A 17,526-nucleotide genomic window follows, 5' to 3' on the forward strand; every position below is an offset into this window, starting at 1 on the left:
GCTGACGCCAATGGAATTGCTCTGAGTTTGTGATAATGTAACTACCGCCGAGAACAAAAGTGACTCCCTCCTGTAGCTGTTCTGGTTGTCTAGTGCATGCCATAAGAGGAACACAGTAGGCAACTGCCTGGGAAGCAAGAAAATAAAAAAAAAAATGTCCTACCGACTGCGTTCCCTTTTTTGTGTCAGGACGTGAAGAACGTCTCCAACGGAACTGTGAAATGAGCGAAAGCGTGGGAAACATTGCATTCAAAATGCTTGTGAATTTTCGAGTTGCCCAGTGAGTGTCAACAAAACACGTAAATCCTCTGCTCCAACGCATGAGACGTAACGACTGCTGCAATTTGTTTTTGCGTCGTGTGTCAGTATTCTTTGATAGTCTGTTACGAGCTTAGCACGATAAGTTTGTAGACAGCATCCAGGCGACGTTTTATTAGTTGCAGCGATTGCACAACAGTAAAGGACATGAGCCAATGTATAGTTGTGCATCGTGGAAGGTTTGCTAACGTCCTGTGAGCCCGGGTAGCTCAGCCGGTAGAGCATTAGGCTTTTAACCTAAGGGTCCAGGGTTCAAATCCCTGTCTGGGCGGAAATTTTAATGCTTTGGTAGTGATTCGTCTAGTAGCGGCGGAAACACTACGGAAGAGAATGTAACTACGCCGTTTCCTGCCACCACAGTGCTTTAAACGGTGGCAGTTGCATGTGACGGGAGAGGATTGCGCTCCGCGCAGTCGTGGCCGAGTGGTTAAGGCGTCTGACTCGAAATCAGATTCCCTCTGGGAGCGTAGGTTCGAGTCCTACCGGCTGTGTGCGATTTTGCGTAAAGAAGAGCAAATATTTTCACACGCATGAACGCGGGTGCAAGCCAATGACGCCACTCTCAACAAGACGAAAATTTAAGAATACAGAGTTCCGCGACGGCCGCTGCTTCCTGTGGTTACCGGTTCACCACGCACTGACGCTGGGACTGCAGAAAGCCGTCGCAGGCCCACGAGTGCGCTCCCGTCATTTTCTCGCGCCGACGCCGAGTTTGTGAGTACACACATGTGCTTGGAAGTTTTGGACAGAGCGAACATTCATTTCTTTTTAAGAATCGTAATTCAGTCATTCGAGTGCGGCAAAAGCAATGGTGCAGCGTTTCTTTTCTTAAGATCTCGCAGCTACTTGCAAGTATGTCCACCGCTTAAGACGACAGAAAACTAGCGTCAGCGGTGCGTCAGTGGGAAGTCGGTGAAGTCGCCATTGGAGCCATAAGCCAGTAATTACGACATGTGAATCACTCGCTCATCACGCAGCTGTACGATAGCTCAGTCGGTAGAGCGTTAGGTTTTCAACCAAAGGGTGTTGGGTCCAAGCCTCTGCCTGGGCGAAAATTAATACACTTTCGTAACGGCTAATGTGCTGGCCATGGAAACACTAGAGAAAAGAGTGAGGCCAAGCCGCTTTCTGCCATCGGATTGCTTCTCAAGGTGGCACTTTCACTTGTCGGAAGACGCTTTTGCCACCGGCAGTCGTGGCCGAGTGGTTAAGGCGTCTGACTTGAAATCAGATTCCCTCTGGGAGCGCAGGTTCGAGTCCTGCCGACTGCGAAAATTTTCTCGCTCACAGAAGATGGACGTTCAGCTGCATCCTAGCGGTTGCGTCACTACTAAACACGTGGGTCGCCAGCAATGTGCAGTGTTCTTGGCTACAGGGTGCAGCGCTAAAGTCGCGCCCAGAAGCCACAGCTCATCTCCTCGTCTCGCAGCCGTCCACCAGGTGTCAGTGCAAGTGTCGCCTCTCTGGGCAGTGCAGATGTGTCCATTTTAGCTTGCAGACGATGACGTGCAGCAATTTATGAGCTAGCGCAAGTCAAATGTTTTACCGTGTGTATCTGCTAGATACTGCCTCTCACACGGTGGAGAGGCTCACTCCTTCTTGTGTCTCGTTCTCTGCACACGAGTTGCACGTGGCATCGATATAGCACCGGTTTTCTAGCGTCAGCGAAGTCAATATTACATGAATCGAGTCGACGTGTTTGCTTGTTACGATGATTGAAGCAGAAGAAATGTGTGTGGTGCTTCACTGCATCTGCTGCTCGCCTTTCAGCGTCCCTGTGTCTTATCAGACGAAGACGACTGTGAAATTGGCGACGAGGCAGAGGTTAACGAAGACGTACAAAACAGAGACGTTCCACGTCAGCCGAAATAGCTCAGTTGGGAGAGCGTTAGACTGAAGATCTAAAGGTCCCTGGTTCGATCCCGGGTTTCGGCATGCATTCGTTTTGAAGCTGACGCCAATGGAATTGCTCTGAGTTTGTGATAATGTAACTACCGCCGAGAACAAAAGTGACTCCCTCCTGTAGCTGTTCTGGTTGTCTAGTGCATGCCATAAGAGGAACACAGTAGGCAACTGCCTGGGAAGCAAGAAAATAAAAAAAAAAATGTCCTACCGACTGCGTTCCCTTTTTTGTGTCAGGACGTGAAGAACGTCTCCAACGGAACTGTGAAATGAGCGAAAGCGTGGGAAACATTGCATTCAAAATGCTTGTGAATTTTCGAGTTGCCCAGTGAGTGTCAACAAAACACGTAAATCCTCTGCTCCAACGCATGAGACGTAACGACTGCTGCAATTTGTTTTTGCGTCGTGTGTCAGTATTCTTTGATAGTCTGTTACGAGCTTAGCACGATAAGTTTGTAGACAGCATCCAGGCGACGTTTTATTAGTTGCAGCGATTGCACAACAGTAAAGGACATGAGCCAATGTATAGTTGTGCATCGTGGAAGGTTTGCTAACGTCCTGTGAGCCCGGGTAGCTCAGCCGGTAGAGCATTAGGCTTTTAACCTAAGGGTCCAGGGTTCAAATCCCTGTCTGGGCGGAAATTTTAATGCTTTGGTAGTGATTCGTCTAGTAGCGGCGGAAACACTACGGAAGAGAATGTAACTACGCCGTTTCCTGCCACCACAGTGCTTTAAACGGTGGCAGTTGCATGTGACGGGAGAGGATTGCGCTCCGCGCAGTCGTGGCCGAGTGGTTAAGGCGTCTGACTCGAAATCAGATTCCCTCTGGGAGCGTAGGTTCGAGTCCTACCGGCTGTGTGCGATTTTGCGTAAAGAAGAGCAAATATTTTCACACGCATGAACGCGGGTGCAAGCCAATGACGCCACTCTCAACAAGACGAAAATTTAAGAATACAGAGTTCCGCGACGGCCGCTGCTTCCTGTGGTTACCGGTTCACCACGCACTGACGCTGGGACTGCAGAAAGCCGTCGCAGGCCCACGAGTGCGCTCCCGTCATTTTCTCGCGCCGACGCCGAGTTTGTGAGTACACACATGTGCTTGGAAGTTTTGGACAGAGCGAACATTCATTTCTTTTTAAGAATCGTAATTCAGTCATTCGAGTGCGGCAAAAGCAATGGTGCAGCGTTTCTTTTCTTAAGATCTCGCAGCTACTTGCAAGTATGTCCACCGCTTAAGACGACAGAAAACTAGCGTCAGCGGTGCGTCAGTGGGAAGTCGGTGAAGTCGCCATTGGAGCCATAAGCCAGTAATTACGACATGTGAATCACTCGCTCATCACGCAGCTGTACGATAGCTCAGTCGGTAGAGCGTTAGGTTTTCAACCAAAGGGTGTTGGGTCCAAGCCTCTGCCTGGGCGAAAATTAATACACTTTCGTAACGGCTAATGTGCTGGCCATGGAAACACTAGAGAAAAGAGTGAGGCCAAGCCGCTTTCTGCCATCGGATTGCTTCTCAAGGTGGCACTTTCACTTGTCGGAAGACGCTTTTGCCACCGGCAGTCGTGGCCGAGTGGTTAAGGCGTCTGACTTGAAATCAGATTCCCTCTGGGAGCGCAGGTTCGAGTCCTGCCGACTGCGAAAATTTTCTCGCTCACAGAAGATGGACGTTCAGCTGCATCCTAGCGGTTGCGTCACTACTAAACACGTGGGTCGCCAGCAATGTGCAGTGTTCTTGGCTACAGGGTGCAGCGCTAAAGTCGCGCCCAGAAGCCACAGCTCATCTCCTCGTCTCGCAGCCGTCCACCAGGTGTCAGTGCAAGTGTCGCCTCTCTGGGCAGTGCAGATGTGTCCATTTTAGCTTGCAGACGATGACGTGCAGCAATTTATGAGCTAGCGCAAGTCAAATGTTTTACCGTGTGTATCTGCTAGATACTGCCTCTCACAGGGTGGAGAGGCTCACTCCTTCTTGTGTCTCGTTCTCTGCACACGAGTTGCACGTGGCATCGATATAGCACCGGTTTTCTAGCGTCAGCGAAGTCAATATTACATGAATCGAGTCGACGTGTTTGCTTGTTACGATGATTGAAGCAGAAGAAATGTGTGTGGTGCTTCACTGCATCTGCTGCTCGCCTTTCAGCGTCCCTGTGTCTTATCAGACGAAGACGACTGTGAAATTGGCGACGAGGCAGAGGTTAACGAAGACGTACAAAACAGAGACGTTCCACGTCAGCCGAAATAGCTCAGTTGGGAGAGCGTTAGACTGAAGATCTAAAGGTCCCTGGTTCGATCCCGGGTTTCGGCATGCATTCGTTTTGAAGCTGACGCCAATGGAATTGCTCTGAGTTTGTGATAATGTAACTACCGCCGAGAACAAAAGTGACTCCCTCCTGTAGCTGTTCTGGTTGTCTAGTGCATGCCATAAGAGGAACACAGTAGGCAACTGCCTGGGAAGCAAGAAAATAAAAAAAAAAATGTCCTACCGACTGCGTTCCCTTTTTTGTGTCAGGACGTGAAGAACGTCTCCAACGGAACTGTGAAATGAGCGAAAGCGTGGGAAACATTGCATTCAAAATGCTTGTGAATTTTCGAGTTGCCCAGTGAGTGTCAACAAAACACGTAAATCCTCTGCTCCAACGCATGAGACGTAACGACTGCTGCAATTTGTTTTTGCGTCGTGTGTCAGTATTCTTTGATAGTCTGTTACGAGCTTAGCACGATAAGTTTGTAGACAGCATCCAGGCGACGTTTTATTAGTTGCAGCGATTGCACAACAGTAAAGGACATGAGCCAATGTATAGTTGTGCATCGTGGAAGGTTTGCTAACGTCCTGTGAGCCCGGGTAGCTCAGCCGGTAGAGCATTAGGCTTTTAACCTAAGGGTCCAGGGTTCAAATCCCTGTCTGGGCGGAAATTTTAATGCTTTGGTAGTGATTCGTCTAGTAGCGGCGGAAACACTACGGAAGAGAATGTAACTACGCCGTTTCCTGCCACCACAGTGCTTTAAACGGTGGCAGTTGCATGTGACGGGAGAGGATTGCGCTCCGCGCAGTCGTGGCCGAGTGGTTAAGGCGTCTGACTCGAAATCAGATTCCCTCTGGGAGCGTAGGTTCGAGTCCTACCGGCTGTGTGCGATTTTGCGTAAAGAAGAGCAAATATTTTCACACGCATGAACGCGGGTGCAAGCCAATGACGCCACTCTCAACAAGACGAAAATTTAAGAATACAGAGTTCCGCGACGGCCGCTGCTTCCTGTGGTTACCGGTTCACCACGCACTGACGCTGGGACTGCAGAAAGCCGTCGCAGGCCCACGAGTGCGCTCCCGTCATTTTCTCGCGCCGACGCCGAGTTTGTGAGTACACACATGTGCTTGGAAGTTTTGGACAGAGCGAACATTCATTTCTTTTTAAGAATCGTAATTCAGTCATTCGAGTGCGGCAAAAGCAATGGTGCAGCGTTTCTTTTCTTAAGATCTCGCAGCTACTTGCAAGTATGTCCACCGCTTAAGACGACAGAAAACTAGCGTCAGCGGTGCGTCAGTGGGAAGTCGGTGAAGTCGCCATTGGAGCCATAAGCCAGTAATTACGACATGTGAATCACTCGCTCATCACGCAGCTGTACGATAGCTCAGTCGGTAGAGCGTTAGGTTTTCAACCAAAGGGTGTTGGGTCCAAGCCTCTGCCTGGGCGAAAATTAATACACTTTCGTAACGGCTAATGTGCTGGCCATGGAAACACTAGAGAAAAGAGTGAGGCCAAGCCGCTTTCTGCCATCGGATTGCTTCTCAAGGTGGCACTTTCACTTGTCGGAAGACGCTTTTGCCACCGGCAGTCGTGGCCGAGTGGTTAAGGCGTCTGACTTGAAATCAGATTCCCTCTGGGAGCGCAGGTTCGAGTCCTGCCGACTGCGAAAATTTTCTCGCTCACAGAAGATGGACGTTCAGCTGCATCCTAGCGGTTGCGTCACTACTAAACACGTGGGTCGCCAGCAATGTGCAGTGTTCTTGGCTACAGGGTGCAGCGCTAAAGTCGCGCCCAGAAGCCACAGCTCATCTCCTCGTCTCGCAGCCGTCCACCAGGTGTCAGTGCAAGTGTCGCCTCTCTGGGCAGTGCAGATGTGTCCATTTTAGCTTGCAGACGATGACGTGCAGCAATTTATGAGCTAGCGCAAGTCAAATGTTTTACCGTGTGTATCTGCTAGATACTGCCTCTCACACGGTGGAGAGGCTCACTCCTTCTTGTGTCTCGTTCTCTGCACACGAGTTGCACGTGGCATCGATATAGCACCGGTTTTCTAGCGTCAGCGAAGTCAATATTACATGAATCGAGTCGACGTGTTTGCTTGTTACGATGATTGAAGCAGAAGAAATGTGTGTGGTGCTTCACTGCATCTGCTGCTCGCCTTTCAGCGTCCCTGTGTCTTATCAGACGAAGACGACTGTGAAATTGGCGACGAGGCAGAGGTTAACGAAGACGTACAAAACAGAGACGTTCCACGTCAGCCGAAATAGCTCAGTTGGGAGAGCGTTAGACTGAAGATCTAAAGGTCCCTGGTTCGATCCCGGGTTTCGGCATGCATTCGTTTTGAAGCTGACGCCAATGGAATTGCTCTGAGTTTGTGATAATGTAACTACCGCCGAGAACAAAAGTGACTCCCTCCTGTAGCTGTTCTGGTTGTCTAGTGCATGCCATAAGAGGAACACAGTAGGCAACTGCCTGGGAAGCAAGAAAATAAAAAAAAAAATGTCCTACCGACTGCGTTCCCTTTTTTGTGTCAGGACGTGAAGAACGTCTCCAACGGAACTGTGAAATGAGCGAAAGCGTGGGAAACATTGCATTCAAAATGCTTGTGAATTTTCGAGTTGCCCAGTGAGTGTCAACAAAACACGTAAATCCTCTGCTCCAACGCATGAGACGTAACGACTGCTGCAATTTGTTTTTGCGTCGTGTGTCAGTATTCTTTGATAGTCTGTTACGAGCTTAGCACGATAAGTTTGTAGACAGCATCCAGGCGACGTTTTATTAGTTGCAGCGATTGCACAACAGTAAAGGACATGAGCCAATGTATAGTTGTGCATCGTGGAAGGTTTGCTAACGTCCTGTGAGCCCGGGTAGCTCAGCCGGTAGAGCATTAGGCTTTTAACCTAAGGGTCCAGGGTTCAAATCCCTGTCTGGGCGGAAATTTTAATGCTTTGGTAGTGATTCGTCTAGTAGCGGCGGAAACACTACGGAAGAGAATGTAACTACGCCGTTTCCTGCCACCACAGTGCTTTAAACGGTGGCAGTTGCATGTGACGGGAGAGGATTGCGCTCCGCGCAGTCGTGGCCGAGTGGTTAAGGCGTCTGACTCGAAATCAGATTCCCTCTGGGAGCGTAGGTTCGAGTCCTACCGGCTGTGTGCGATTTTGCGTAAAGAAGAGCAAATATTTTCACACGCATGAACGCGGGTGCAAGCCAATGACGCCACTCTCAACAAGACGAAAATTTAAGAATACAGAGTTCCGCGACGGCCGCTGCTTCCTGTGGTTACCGGTTCACCACGCACTGACGCTGGGACTGCAGAAAGCCGTCGCAGGCCCACGAGTGCGCTCCCGTCATTTTCTCGCGCCGACGCCGAGTTTGTGAGTACACACATGTGCTTGGAAGTTTTGGACAGAGCGAACATTCATTTCTTTTTAAGAATCGTAATTCAGTCATTCGAGTGCGGCAAAAGCAATGGTGCAGCGTTTCTTTTCTTAAGATCTCGCAGCTACTTGCAAGTATGTCCACCGCTTAAGACGACAGAAAACTAGCGTCAGCGGTGCGTCAGTGGGAAGTCGGTGAAGTCGCCATTGGAGCCATAAGCCAGTAATTACGACATGTGAATCACTCGCTCATCACGCAGCTGTACGATAGCTCAGTCGGTAGAGCGTTAGGTTTTCAACCAAAGGGTGTTGGGTCCAAGCCTCTGCCTGGGCGAAAATTAATACACTTTCGTAACGGCTAATGTGCTGGCCATGGAAACACTAGAGAAAAGAGTGAGGCCAAGCCGCTTTCTGCCATCGGATTGCTTCTCAAGGTGGCACTTTCACTTGTCGGAAGACGCTTTTGCCACCGGCAGTCGTGGCCGAGTGGTTAAGGCGTCTGACTTGAAATCAGATTCCCTCTGGGAGCGCAGGTTCGAGTCCTGCCGACTGCGAAAATTTTCTCGCTCACAGAAGATGGACGTTCAGCTGCATCCTAGCGGTTGCGTCACTACTAAACACGTGGGTCGCCAGCAATGTGCAGTGTTCTTGGCTACAGGGTGCAGCGCTAAAGTCGCGCCCAGAAGCCACAGCTCATCTCCTCGTCTCGCAGCCGTCCACCAGGTGTCAGTGCAAGTGTCGCCTCTCTGGGCAGTGCAGATGTGTCCATTTTAGCTTGCAGACGATGACGTGCAGCAATTTATGAGCTAGCGCAAGTCAAATGTTTTACCGTGTGTATCTGCTAGATACTGCCTCTCACACGGTGGAGAGGCTCACTCCTTCTTGTGTCTCGTTCTCTGCACACGAGTTGCACGTGGCATCGATATAGCACCGGTTTTCTAGCGTCAGCGAAGTCAATATTACATGAATCGAGTCGACGTGTTTGCTTGTTACGATGATTGAAGCAGAAGAAATGTGTGTGGTGCTTCACTGCATCTGCTGCTCGCCTTTCAGCGTCCCTGTGTCTTATCAGACGAAGACGACTGTGAAATTGGCGACGAGGCAGAGGTTAACGAAGACGTACAAAACAGAGACGTTCCACGTCAGCCGAAATAGCTCAGTTGGGAGAGCGTTAGACTGAAGATCTAAAGGTCCCTGGTTCGATCCCGGGTTTCGGCATGCATTCGTTTTGAAGCTGACGCCAATGGAATTGCTCTGAGTTTGTGATAATGTAACTACCGCCGAGAACAAAAGTGACTCCCTCCTGTAGCTGTTCTGGTTGTCTAGTGCATGCCATAAGAGGAACACAGTAGGCAACTGCCTGGGAAGCAAGAAAATAAAAAAAAAAATGTCCTACCGACTGCGTTCCCTTTTTTGTGTCAGGACGTGAAGAACGTCTCCAACGGAACTGTGAAATGAGCGAAAGCGTGGGAAACATTGCATTCAAAATGCTTGTGAATTTTCGAGTTGCCCAGTGAGTGTCAACAAAACACGTAAATCCTCTGCTCCAACGCATGAGACGTAACGACTGCTGCAATTTGTTTTTGCGTCGTGTGTCAGTATTCTTTGATAGTCTGTTACGAGCTTAGCACGATAAGTTTGTAGACAGCATCCAGGCGACGTTTTATTAGTTGCAGCGATTGCACAACAGTAAAGGACATGAGCCAATGTATAGTTGTGCATCGTGGAAGGTTTGCTAACGTCCTGTGAGCCCGGGTAGCTCAGCCGGTAGAGCATTAGGCTTTTAACCTAAGGGTCCAGGGTTCAAATCCCTGTCTGGGCGGAAATTTTAATGCTTTGGTAGTGATTCGTCTAGTAGCGGCGGAAACACTACGGAAGAGAATGTAACTACGCCGTTTCCTGCCACCACAGTGCTTTAAACGGTGGCAGTTGCATGTGACGGGAGAGGATTGCGCTCCGCGCAGTCGTGGCCGAGTGGTTAAGGCGTCTGACTCGAAATCAGATTCCCTCTGGGAGCGTAGGTTCGAGTCCTACCGGCTGTGTGCGATTTTGCGTAAAGAAGAGCAAATATTTTCACACGCATGAACGCGGGTGCAAGCCAATGACGCCACTCTCAACAAGACGAAAATTTAAGAATACAGAGTTCCGCGACGGCCGCTGCTTCCTGTGGTTACCGGTTCACCACGCACTGACGCTGGGACTGCAGAAAGCCGTCGCAGGCCCACGAGTGCGCTCCCGTCATTTTCTCGCGCCGACGCCGAGTTTGTGAGTACACACATGTGCTTGGAAGTTTTGGACAGAGCGAACATTCATTTCTTTTTAAGAATCGTAATTCAGTCATTCGAGTGCGGCAAAAGCAATGGTGCAGCGTTTCTTTTCTTAAGATCTCGCAGCTACTTGCAAGTATGTCCACCGCTTAAGACGACAGAAAACTAGCGTCAGCGGTGCGTCAGTGGGAAGTCGGTGAAGTCGCCATTGGAGCCATAAGCCAGTAATTACGACATGTGAATCACTCGCTCATCACGCAGCTGTACGATAGCTCAGTCGGTAGAGCGTTAGGTTTTCAACCAAAGGGTGTTGGGTCCAAGCCTCTGCCTGGGCGAAAATTAATACACTTTCGTAACGGCTAATGTGCTGGCCATGGAAACACTAGAGAAAAGAGTGAGGCCAAGCCGCTTTCTGCCATCGGATTGCTTCTCAAGGTGGCACTTTCACTTGTCGGAAGACGCTTTTGCCACCGGCAGTCGTGGCCGAGTGGTTAAGGCGTCTGACTTGAAATCAGATTCCCTCTGGGAGCGCAGGTTCGAGTCCTGCCGACTGCGAAAATTTTCTCGCTCACAGAAGATGGACGTTCAGCTGCATCCTAGCGGTTGCGTCACTACTAAACACGTGGGTCGCCAGCAATGTGCAGTGTTCTTGGCTACAGGGTGCAGCGCTAAAGTCGCGCCCAGAAGCCACAGCTCATCTCCTCGTCTCGCAGCCGTCCACCAGGTGTCAGTGCAAGTGTCGCCTCTCTGGGCAGTGCAGATGTGTCCATTTTAGCTTGCAGACGATGACGTGCAGCAATTTATGAGCTAGCGCAAGTCAAATGTTTTACCGTGTGTATCTGCTAGATACTGCCTCTCACACGGTGGAGAGGCTCACTCCTTCTTGTGTCTCGTTCTCTGCACACGAGTTGCACGTGGCATCGATATAGCACCGGTTTTCTAGCGTCAGCGAAGTCAATATTACATGAATCGAGTCGACGTGTTTGCTTGTTACGATGATTGAAGCAGAAGAAATGTGTGTGGTGCTTCACTGCATCTGCTGCTCGCCTTTCAGCGTCCCTGTGTCTTATCAGACGAAGACGACTGTGAAATTGGCGACGAGGCAGAGGTTAACGAAGACGTACAAAACAGAGACGTTCCACGTCAGCCGAAATAGCTCAGTTGGGAGAGCGTTAGACTGAAGATCTAAAGGTCCCTGGTTCGATCCCGGGTTTCGGCATGCATTCGTTTTGAAGCTGACGCCAATGGAATTGCTCTGAGTTTGTGATAATGTAACTACCGCCGAGAACAAAAGTGACTCCCTCCTGTAGCTGTTCTGGTTGTCTAGTGCATGCCATAAGAGGAACACAGTAGGCAACTGCCTGGGAAGCAAGAAAATAAAAAAAAAAATGTCCTACCGACTGCGTTCCCTTTTTTGTGTCAGGACGTGAAGAACGTCTCCAACGGAACTGTGAAATGAGCGAAAGCGTGGGAAACATTGCATTCAAAATGCTTGTGAATTTTCGAGTTGCCCAGTGAGTGTCAACAAAACACGTAAATCCTCTGCTCCAACGCATGAGACGTAACGACTGCTGCAATTTGTTTTTGCGTCGTGTGTCAGTATTCTTTGATAGTCTGTTACGAGCTTAGCACGATAAGTTTGTAGACAGCATCCAGGCGACGTTTTATTAGTTGCAGCGATTGCACAACAGTAAAGGACATGAGCCAATGTATAGTTGTGCATCGTGGAAGGTTTGCTAACGTCCTGTGAGCCCGGGTAGCTCAGCCGGTAGAGCATTAGGCTTTTAACCTAAGGGTCCAGGGTTCAAATCCCTGTCTGGGCGGAAATTTTAATGCTTTGGTAGTGATTCGTCTAGTAGCGGCGGAAACACTACGGAAGAGAATGTAACTACGCCGTTTCCTGCCACCACAGTGCTTTAAACGGTGGCAGTTGCATGTGACGGGAGAGGATTGCGCTCCGCGCAGTCGTGGCCGAGTGGTTAAGGCGTCTGACTCGAAATCAGATTCCCTCTGGGAGCGTAGGTTCGAGTCCTACCGGCTGTGTGCGATTTTGCGTAAAGAAGAGCAAATATTTTCACACGCATGAACGCGGGTGCAAGCCAATGACGCCACTCTCAACAAGACGAAAATTTAAGAATACAGAGTTCCGCGACGGCCGCTGCTTCCTGTGGTTACCGGTTCACCACGCACTGACGCTGGGACTGCAGAAAGCCGTCGCAGGCCCACGAGTGCGCTCCCGTCATTTTCTCGCGCCGACGCCGAGTTTGTGAGTACACACATGTGCTTGGAAGTTTTGGACAGAGCGAACATTCATTTCTTTTTAAGAATCGTAATTCAGTCATTCGAGTGCGGCAAAAGCAATGGTGCAGCGTTTCTTTTCTTAAGATCTCGCAGCTACTTGCAAGTATGTCCACCGCTTAAGACGACAGAAAACTAGCGTCAGCGGTGCGTCAGTGGGAAGTCGGTGAAGTCGCCATTGGAGCCATAAGCCAGTAATTACGACATGTGAATCACTCGCTCATCACGCAGCTGTACGATAGCTCAGTCGGTAGAGCGTTAGGTTTTCAACCAAAGGGTGTTGGGTCCAAGCCTCTGCCTGGGCGAAAATTAATACACTTTCGTAACGGCTAATGTGCTGGCCATGGAAACACTAGAGAAAAGAGTGAGGCCAAGCCGCTTTCTGCCATCGGATTGCTTCTCAAGGTGGCACTTTCACTTGTCGGAAGACGCTTTTGCCACCGGCAGTCGTGGCCGAGTGGTTAAGGCGTCTGACTTGAAATCAGATTCCCTCTGGGAGCGCAGGTTCGAGTCCTGCCGACTGCGAAAATTTTCTCGCTCACAGAAGATGGACGTTCAGCTGCATCCTAGCGGTTGCGTCACTACTAAACACGTGGGTCGCCAGCAATGTGCAGTGTTCTTGGCTACAGGGTGCAGCGCTAAAGTCGCGCCCAGAAGCCACAGCTCATCTCCTCGTCTCGCAGCCGTCCACCAGGTGTCAGTGCAAGTGTCGCCTCTCTGGGCAGTGCAGATGTGTCCATTTTAGCTTGCAGACGATGACGTGCAGCAATTTATGAGCTAGCGCAAGTCAAATGTTTTACCGTGTGTATCTGCTAGATACTGCCTCTCACACGGTGGAGAGGCTCACTCCTTCTTGTGTCTCGTTCTCTGCACACGAGTTGCACGTGGCATCGATATAGCACCGGTTTTCTAGCGTCAGCGAAGTCAATATTACATGAATCGAGTCGACGTGTTTGCTTGTTACGATGATTGAAGCAGAAGAAATGTGTGTGGTGCTTCACTGCATCTGCTGCTCGCCTTTCAGCGTCCCTGTGTCTTATCAGACGAAGACGACTGTGAAATTGGCGACGAGGCAGAGGTTAACGAAGACGTACAAAACAGAGACGTTCCACGTCAGCCGAAATAGCTCAGTTGGGAGAGCGTTAGACTGAAGATCTAAAGGTCCCTGGTTCGATCCCGGGTTTCGGCATGCATTCGTTTTGAAGCTGACGCCAATGGAATTGCTCTGAGTTTGTGATAATGTAACTACCGCCGAGAACAAAAGTGACTCCCTCCTGTAGCTGTTCTGGTTGTCTAGTGCATGCCATAAGAGGAACACAGTAGGCAACTGCCTGGGAAGCAAGAAAATAAAAAAAAAAATGTCCTACCGACTGCGTTCCCTTTTTTGTGTCAGGACGTGAAGAACGTCTCCAACGGAACTGTGAAATGAGCGAAAGCGTGGGAAACATTGCATTCAAAATGCTTGTGAATTTTCGAGTTGCCCAGTGAGTGTCAACAAAACACGTAAATCCTCTGCTCCAACGCATGAGACGTAACGACTGCTGCAATTTGTTTTTGCGTCGTGTGTCAGTATTCTTTGATAGTCTGTTACGAGCTTAGCACGATAAGTTTGTAGACAGCATCCAGGCGACGTTTTATTAGTTGCAGCGATTGCACAACAGTAAAGGACATGAGCCAATGTATAGTTGTGCATCGTGGAAGGTTTGCTAACGTCCTGTGAGCCCGGGTAGCTCAGCCGGTAGAGCATTAGGATTTTAACCTAAGGGTCCAGGGTTCAAATCCCTGTCTGGGCGGAAATTTTAATGCTTTGGTAGTGATTCGTCTAGTAGCGGCGGAAACACTACGGAAGAGAATGTAACTACGCCGTTTCCTGCCACCACAGTGCTTTAAACGGTGGCAGTTGCATGTGACGGGAGAGGATTGCGCTCCGCGCAGTCGTGGCCGAGTGGTTAAGGCGTCTGACTCGAAATCAGATTCCCTCTGGGAGCGTAGGTTCGAGTCCTACCGGCTGTGTGCGATTTTGCGTAAAGAAGAGCAAATATTTTCACACGCATGAACGCGGGTGCAAGCCAATGACGCCACTCTCAACAAGACGAAAATTTAAGAATACAGAGTTCCGCGACGGCCGCTGCTTCCTGTGGTTACCGGTTCACCACGCACTGACGCTGGGACTGCAGAAAGCCGTCGCAGGCCCACGAGTGCGCTCCCGTCATTTTCTCGCGCCGACGCCGAGTTTGTGAGTACACACATGTGCTTGGAAGTTTTGGACAGAGCGAACATTCATTTCTTTTTAAGAATCGTAATTCAGTCATTCGAGTGCGGCAAAAGCAATGGTGCAGCGTTTCTTTTCTTAAGATCTCGCAGCTACTTGCAAGTATGTCCACCGCTTAAGACGACAGAAAACTAGCGTCAGCGGTGCGTCAGTGGGAAGTCGGTGAAGTCGCCATTGGAGCCATAAGCCAGTAATTACGACATGTGAATCACTCGCTCATCACGCAGCTGTACGATAGCTCAGTCGGTAGAGCGTTAGGTTTTCAACCAAAGGGTGTTGGGTCCAAGCCTCTGCCTGGGCGAAAATTAATACACTTTCGTAACGGCTAATGTGCTGGCCATGGAAACACTAGAGAAAAGAGTGAGGCCAAGCCGCTTTCTGCCATCGGATTGCTTCTCAAGGTGGCACTTTCACTTGTCGGAAGACGCTTTTGCCACCGGCAGTCGTGGCCGAGTGGTTAAGGCGTCTGACTTGAAATCAGATTCCCTCTGGGAGCGCAGGTTCGAGTCCTGCCGACTGCGAAAATTTTCTCGCTCACAGAAGATGGACGTTCAGCTGCATCCTAGCGGTTGCGTCACTACTAAACACGTGGGTCGCCAGCAATGTGCAGTGTTCTTGGCTACAGGGTGCAGCGCTAAAGTCGCGCCCAGAAGCCACAGCTCATCTCCTCGTCTCGCAGCCGTCCACCAGGTGTCAGTGCAAGTGTCGCCTCTCTGGGCAGTGCAGATGTGTCCATTTTAGCTTGCAGACGATGACGTGCAGCAATTTATGAGCTAGCGCAAGTCAAATGTTTTACCGTGTGTATCTGCTAGATACTGCCTCTCACACGGTGGAGAGGCTCACTCCTTCTTGTGTCTCGTTCTCTGCACACGAGTTGCACGTGGCATCGATATAGCACCGGTTTTCTAGCGTCAGCGAAGTCAATATTACATGAATCGAGTCGACGTGTTTGCTTGTTACGATGATTGAAGCAGAAGAAATGTGTGTGGTGCTTCACTGCATCTGCTGCTCGCCTTTCAGCGTCCCTGTGTCTTATCAGACGAAGACGACTGTGAAATTGGCGACGAGGCAGAGGTTAACGAAGACGTACAAAACAGAGACGTTCCACGTCAGCCGAAATAGCTCAGTTGGGAGAGCGTTAGACTGAAGATCTAAAGGTCCCTGGTTCGATCCCGGGTTTCGGCATGCATTCGTTTTGAAGCTGACGCCAATGGAATTGCTCTGAGTTTGTGATAATGTAACTACCGCCGAGAACAAAAGTGACTCCCTCCTGTAGCTGTTCTGGTTGTCTAGTGCATGCCATAAGAGGAACACAGTAGGCAACTGCCTGGGAAGCAAGAAAATAAAAAAAAAAATGTCCTACCGACTGCGTTCCCTTTTTTGTGTCAGGACGTGAAGAACGTCTCCAACGGAACTGTGAAATGAGCGAAAGCGTGGGAAACATTGCATTCAAAATGCTTGTGAATTTTCGAGTTGCCCAGTGAGTGTCAACAAAACACGTAAATCCTCTGCTCCAACGCATGAGACGTAACGACTGCTGCAATTTGTTTTTGCGTCGTGTGTCAGTATTCTTTGATAGTCTGTTACGAGCTTAGCACGATAAGTTTGTAGACAGCATCCAGGCGACGTTTTATTAGTTGCAGCGATTGCACAACAGTAAAGGACATGAGCCAATGTATAGTTGTGCATCGTGGAAGGTTTGCTAACGTCCTGTGAGCCCGGGTAGCTCAGCCGGTAGAGCATTAGGCTTTTAACCTAAGGGTCCAGGGTTCAAATCCCTGTCTGGGCGGAAATTTTAATGCTTTGGTAGTGATTCGTCTAGTAGCGGCGGAAACACTACGGAAGAGAATGTAACTACGCCGTTTCCTGCCACCACAGTGCTTTAAACGGTGGCAGTTGCATGTGACGGGAGAGGATTGCGCTCCGCGCAGTCGTGGCCGAGTGGTTAAGGCGTCTGACTCGAAATCAGATTCCCTCTGGGAGCGTAGGTTCGAGTCCTACCGGCTGTGTGCGATTTTGCGTAAAGAAGAGCAAATATTTTCACACGCATGAACGCGGGTGCAAGCCAATGACGCCACTCTCAACAAGACGAAAATTTAAGAATACAGAGTTCCGCGACGGCCGCTGCTTCCTGTGGTTACCGGTTCACCACGCACTGACGCTGGGACTGCAGAAAGCCGTCGCAGGCCCACGAGTGCGCTCCCGTCATTTTCTCGCGCCGACGCCGAGTTTGTGAGTACACACATGTGCTTGGAAGTTTTGGACAGAGCGAACATTCATTTCTTTTTAAGAATCGTAATTCAGTCATTCGAGTGCGGCAAAAGCAATGGTGCAGCGTTTCTTTTCTTAAGATCTCGCAGCTACTTGCAAGTATGTCCACCGCTTAAGACGACAGAAAACTAGCGTCAGCGGTGCGTCAGTGGGAAGTCGGTGAAGTCGCCATTGGAGCCATAAGCCAGTAATTACGACATGTGAATCACTCGCTCATCACGCAGCTGTACGATAGCTCAGTCGGTAGAGCGTTAGGTTTTCAACCAAAGGGTGTTGGGTCCAAGCCTCTGCCTGGGCGAAAATTAATACACTTTCGTAACGGCTAATGTGCTGGCCATGGAAACACTAGAGAAAAGAGTGAGGCCAAGCCGCTTTCTGCCATCGGATTGCTTCTCAAGGTGGCACTTTCACTTGTCGGAAGACGCTTTTGCCACCGGCAGTCGTGGCCGAGTGGTTAAGGCGTCTGACTTGAAATCAGATTCCCTCTGGGAGCGCAGGTTCGAGTCCTGCCGACTGCGAAAATTTTCTCGCTCACAGAAGATGGACGTTCAGCTGCATCCTAGCGGTTGCGTCACTACT

The 17,526-nt window shown here is 50.0% G+C and overlaps 31 non-coding genes across 31 annotated transcripts; all 31 read left to right on the forward strand.

Moving 5' to 3' along the window:
• The first annotated feature begins 516 nt into the window (after positions 1 to 516).
• Positions 517 to 589, forward strand: Trnak-uuu (transfer RNA lysine (anticodon UUU)). The gene has a single exon. It is a non-coding gene; the product is annotated as a tRNA-Lys (tRNA).
• A 138-nt stretch (positions 590 to 727) lies between these two features.
• On the forward strand, positions 728 to 809 carry Trnas-cga (transfer RNA serine (anticodon CGA)). Its single transcript has one exon. It is a non-coding gene; the product is annotated as a tRNA-Ser (tRNA).
• Positions 810 to 1,507: 698 nt separating this feature from the next.
• Positions 1,508 to 1,589, forward strand: Trnas-uga (transfer RNA serine (anticodon UGA)). Its single transcript has one exon. It is a non-coding gene; the product is annotated as a tRNA-Ser (tRNA).
• A 591-nt stretch (positions 1,590 to 2,180) lies between these two features.
• Trnaf-gaa (transfer RNA phenylalanine (anticodon GAA)) lies at positions 2,181 to 2,253 on the forward strand. Its single transcript has one exon. It is a non-coding gene; the product is annotated as a tRNA-Phe (tRNA).
• A 531-nt stretch (positions 2,254 to 2,784) lies between these two features.
• On the forward strand, positions 2,785 to 2,857 carry Trnak-uuu (transfer RNA lysine (anticodon UUU)). Its single transcript has one exon. It is a non-coding gene; the product is annotated as a tRNA-Lys (tRNA).
• A 138-nt stretch (positions 2,858 to 2,995) lies between these two features.
• Positions 2,996 to 3,077, forward strand: Trnas-cga (transfer RNA serine (anticodon CGA)). Its single transcript has one exon. It is a non-coding gene; the product is annotated as a tRNA-Ser (tRNA).
• Positions 3,078 to 3,775: 698 nt separating this feature from the next.
• Trnas-uga (transfer RNA serine (anticodon UGA)) lies at positions 3,776 to 3,857 on the forward strand. Its single transcript has one exon. It is a non-coding gene; the product is annotated as a tRNA-Ser (tRNA).
• A 591-nt stretch (positions 3,858 to 4,448) lies between these two features.
• Positions 4,449 to 4,521, forward strand: Trnaf-gaa (transfer RNA phenylalanine (anticodon GAA)). Its single transcript has one exon. It is a non-coding gene; the product is annotated as a tRNA-Phe (tRNA).
• A 531-nt stretch (positions 4,522 to 5,052) lies between these two features.
• Positions 5,053 to 5,125, forward strand: Trnak-uuu (transfer RNA lysine (anticodon UUU)). The gene has a single exon. It is a non-coding gene; the product is annotated as a tRNA-Lys (tRNA).
• Positions 5,126 to 5,263: 138 nt separating this feature from the next.
• On the forward strand, positions 5,264 to 5,345 carry Trnas-cga (transfer RNA serine (anticodon CGA)). The gene has a single exon. It is a non-coding gene; the product is annotated as a tRNA-Ser (tRNA).
• Positions 5,346 to 6,043: 698 nt separating this feature from the next.
• On the forward strand, positions 6,044 to 6,125 carry Trnas-uga (transfer RNA serine (anticodon UGA)). Its single transcript has one exon. It is a non-coding gene; the product is annotated as a tRNA-Ser (tRNA).
• A 591-nt stretch (positions 6,126 to 6,716) lies between these two features.
• On the forward strand, positions 6,717 to 6,789 carry Trnaf-gaa (transfer RNA phenylalanine (anticodon GAA)). Its single transcript has one exon. It is a non-coding gene; the product is annotated as a tRNA-Phe (tRNA).
• Positions 6,790 to 7,320: 531 nt separating this feature from the next.
• On the forward strand, positions 7,321 to 7,393 carry Trnak-uuu (transfer RNA lysine (anticodon UUU)). The gene has a single exon. It is a non-coding gene; the product is annotated as a tRNA-Lys (tRNA).
• A 138-nt stretch (positions 7,394 to 7,531) lies between these two features.
• Positions 7,532 to 7,613, forward strand: Trnas-cga (transfer RNA serine (anticodon CGA)). The gene has a single exon. It is a non-coding gene; the product is annotated as a tRNA-Ser (tRNA).
• A 698-nt stretch (positions 7,614 to 8,311) lies between these two features.
• Positions 8,312 to 8,393, forward strand: Trnas-uga (transfer RNA serine (anticodon UGA)). The gene has a single exon. It is a non-coding gene; the product is annotated as a tRNA-Ser (tRNA).
• Positions 8,394 to 8,984: 591 nt separating this feature from the next.
• Trnaf-gaa (transfer RNA phenylalanine (anticodon GAA)) lies at positions 8,985 to 9,057 on the forward strand. Its single transcript has one exon. It is a non-coding gene; the product is annotated as a tRNA-Phe (tRNA).
• Positions 9,058 to 9,588: 531 nt separating this feature from the next.
• On the forward strand, positions 9,589 to 9,661 carry Trnak-uuu (transfer RNA lysine (anticodon UUU)). The gene has a single exon. It is a non-coding gene; the product is annotated as a tRNA-Lys (tRNA).
• A 138-nt stretch (positions 9,662 to 9,799) lies between these two features.
• Positions 9,800 to 9,881, forward strand: Trnas-cga (transfer RNA serine (anticodon CGA)). Its single transcript has one exon. It is a non-coding gene; the product is annotated as a tRNA-Ser (tRNA).
• A 698-nt stretch (positions 9,882 to 10,579) lies between these two features.
• Positions 10,580 to 10,661, forward strand: Trnas-uga (transfer RNA serine (anticodon UGA)). The gene has a single exon. It is a non-coding gene; the product is annotated as a tRNA-Ser (tRNA).
• Positions 10,662 to 11,252: 591 nt separating this feature from the next.
• Trnaf-gaa (transfer RNA phenylalanine (anticodon GAA)) lies at positions 11,253 to 11,325 on the forward strand. The gene has a single exon. It is a non-coding gene; the product is annotated as a tRNA-Phe (tRNA).
• Positions 11,326 to 11,856: 531 nt separating this feature from the next.
• Positions 11,857 to 11,929, forward strand: Trnak-uuu (transfer RNA lysine (anticodon UUU)). The gene has a single exon. It is a non-coding gene; the product is annotated as a tRNA-Lys (tRNA).
• Positions 11,930 to 12,067: 138 nt separating this feature from the next.
• Positions 12,068 to 12,149, forward strand: Trnas-cga (transfer RNA serine (anticodon CGA)). The gene has a single exon. It is a non-coding gene; the product is annotated as a tRNA-Ser (tRNA).
• A 698-nt stretch (positions 12,150 to 12,847) lies between these two features.
• On the forward strand, positions 12,848 to 12,929 carry Trnas-uga (transfer RNA serine (anticodon UGA)). The gene has a single exon. It is a non-coding gene; the product is annotated as a tRNA-Ser (tRNA).
• A 591-nt stretch (positions 12,930 to 13,520) lies between these two features.
• Positions 13,521 to 13,593, forward strand: Trnaf-gaa (transfer RNA phenylalanine (anticodon GAA)). Its single transcript has one exon. It is a non-coding gene; the product is annotated as a tRNA-Phe (tRNA).
• Positions 13,594 to 14,124: 531 nt separating this feature from the next.
• On the forward strand, positions 14,125 to 14,197 carry Trnak-uuu (transfer RNA lysine (anticodon UUU)). Its single transcript has one exon. It is a non-coding gene; the product is annotated as a tRNA-Lys (tRNA).
• Positions 14,198 to 14,335: 138 nt separating this feature from the next.
• On the forward strand, positions 14,336 to 14,417 carry Trnas-cga (transfer RNA serine (anticodon CGA)). Its single transcript has one exon. It is a non-coding gene; the product is annotated as a tRNA-Ser (tRNA).
• A 698-nt stretch (positions 14,418 to 15,115) lies between these two features.
• On the forward strand, positions 15,116 to 15,197 carry Trnas-uga (transfer RNA serine (anticodon UGA)). Its single transcript has one exon. It is a non-coding gene; the product is annotated as a tRNA-Ser (tRNA).
• Positions 15,198 to 15,788: 591 nt separating this feature from the next.
• Trnaf-gaa (transfer RNA phenylalanine (anticodon GAA)) lies at positions 15,789 to 15,861 on the forward strand. The gene has a single exon. It is a non-coding gene; the product is annotated as a tRNA-Phe (tRNA).
• Positions 15,862 to 16,392: 531 nt separating this feature from the next.
• On the forward strand, positions 16,393 to 16,465 carry Trnak-uuu (transfer RNA lysine (anticodon UUU)). Its single transcript has one exon. It is a non-coding gene; the product is annotated as a tRNA-Lys (tRNA).
• A 138-nt stretch (positions 16,466 to 16,603) lies between these two features.
• Trnas-cga (transfer RNA serine (anticodon CGA)) lies at positions 16,604 to 16,685 on the forward strand. The gene has a single exon. It is a non-coding gene; the product is annotated as a tRNA-Ser (tRNA).
• A 698-nt stretch (positions 16,686 to 17,383) lies between these two features.
• Trnas-uga (transfer RNA serine (anticodon UGA)) lies at positions 17,384 to 17,465 on the forward strand. Its single transcript has one exon. It is a non-coding gene; the product is annotated as a tRNA-Ser (tRNA).
• The last annotated feature ends 61 nt before the right edge of the window (positions 17,466 to 17,526 follow it).

This window comes from Schistocerca nitens, unplaced genomic scaffold, assembly GCF_023898315.1.
Source record: "Schistocerca nitens isolate TAMUIC-IGC-003100 unplaced genomic scaffold, iqSchNite1.1 HiC_scaffold_334, whole genome shotgun sequence".
NCBI classification, from domain to species: domain Eukaryota; kingdom Metazoa; phylum Arthropoda; class Insecta; order Orthoptera; family Acrididae; genus Schistocerca; species Schistocerca nitens.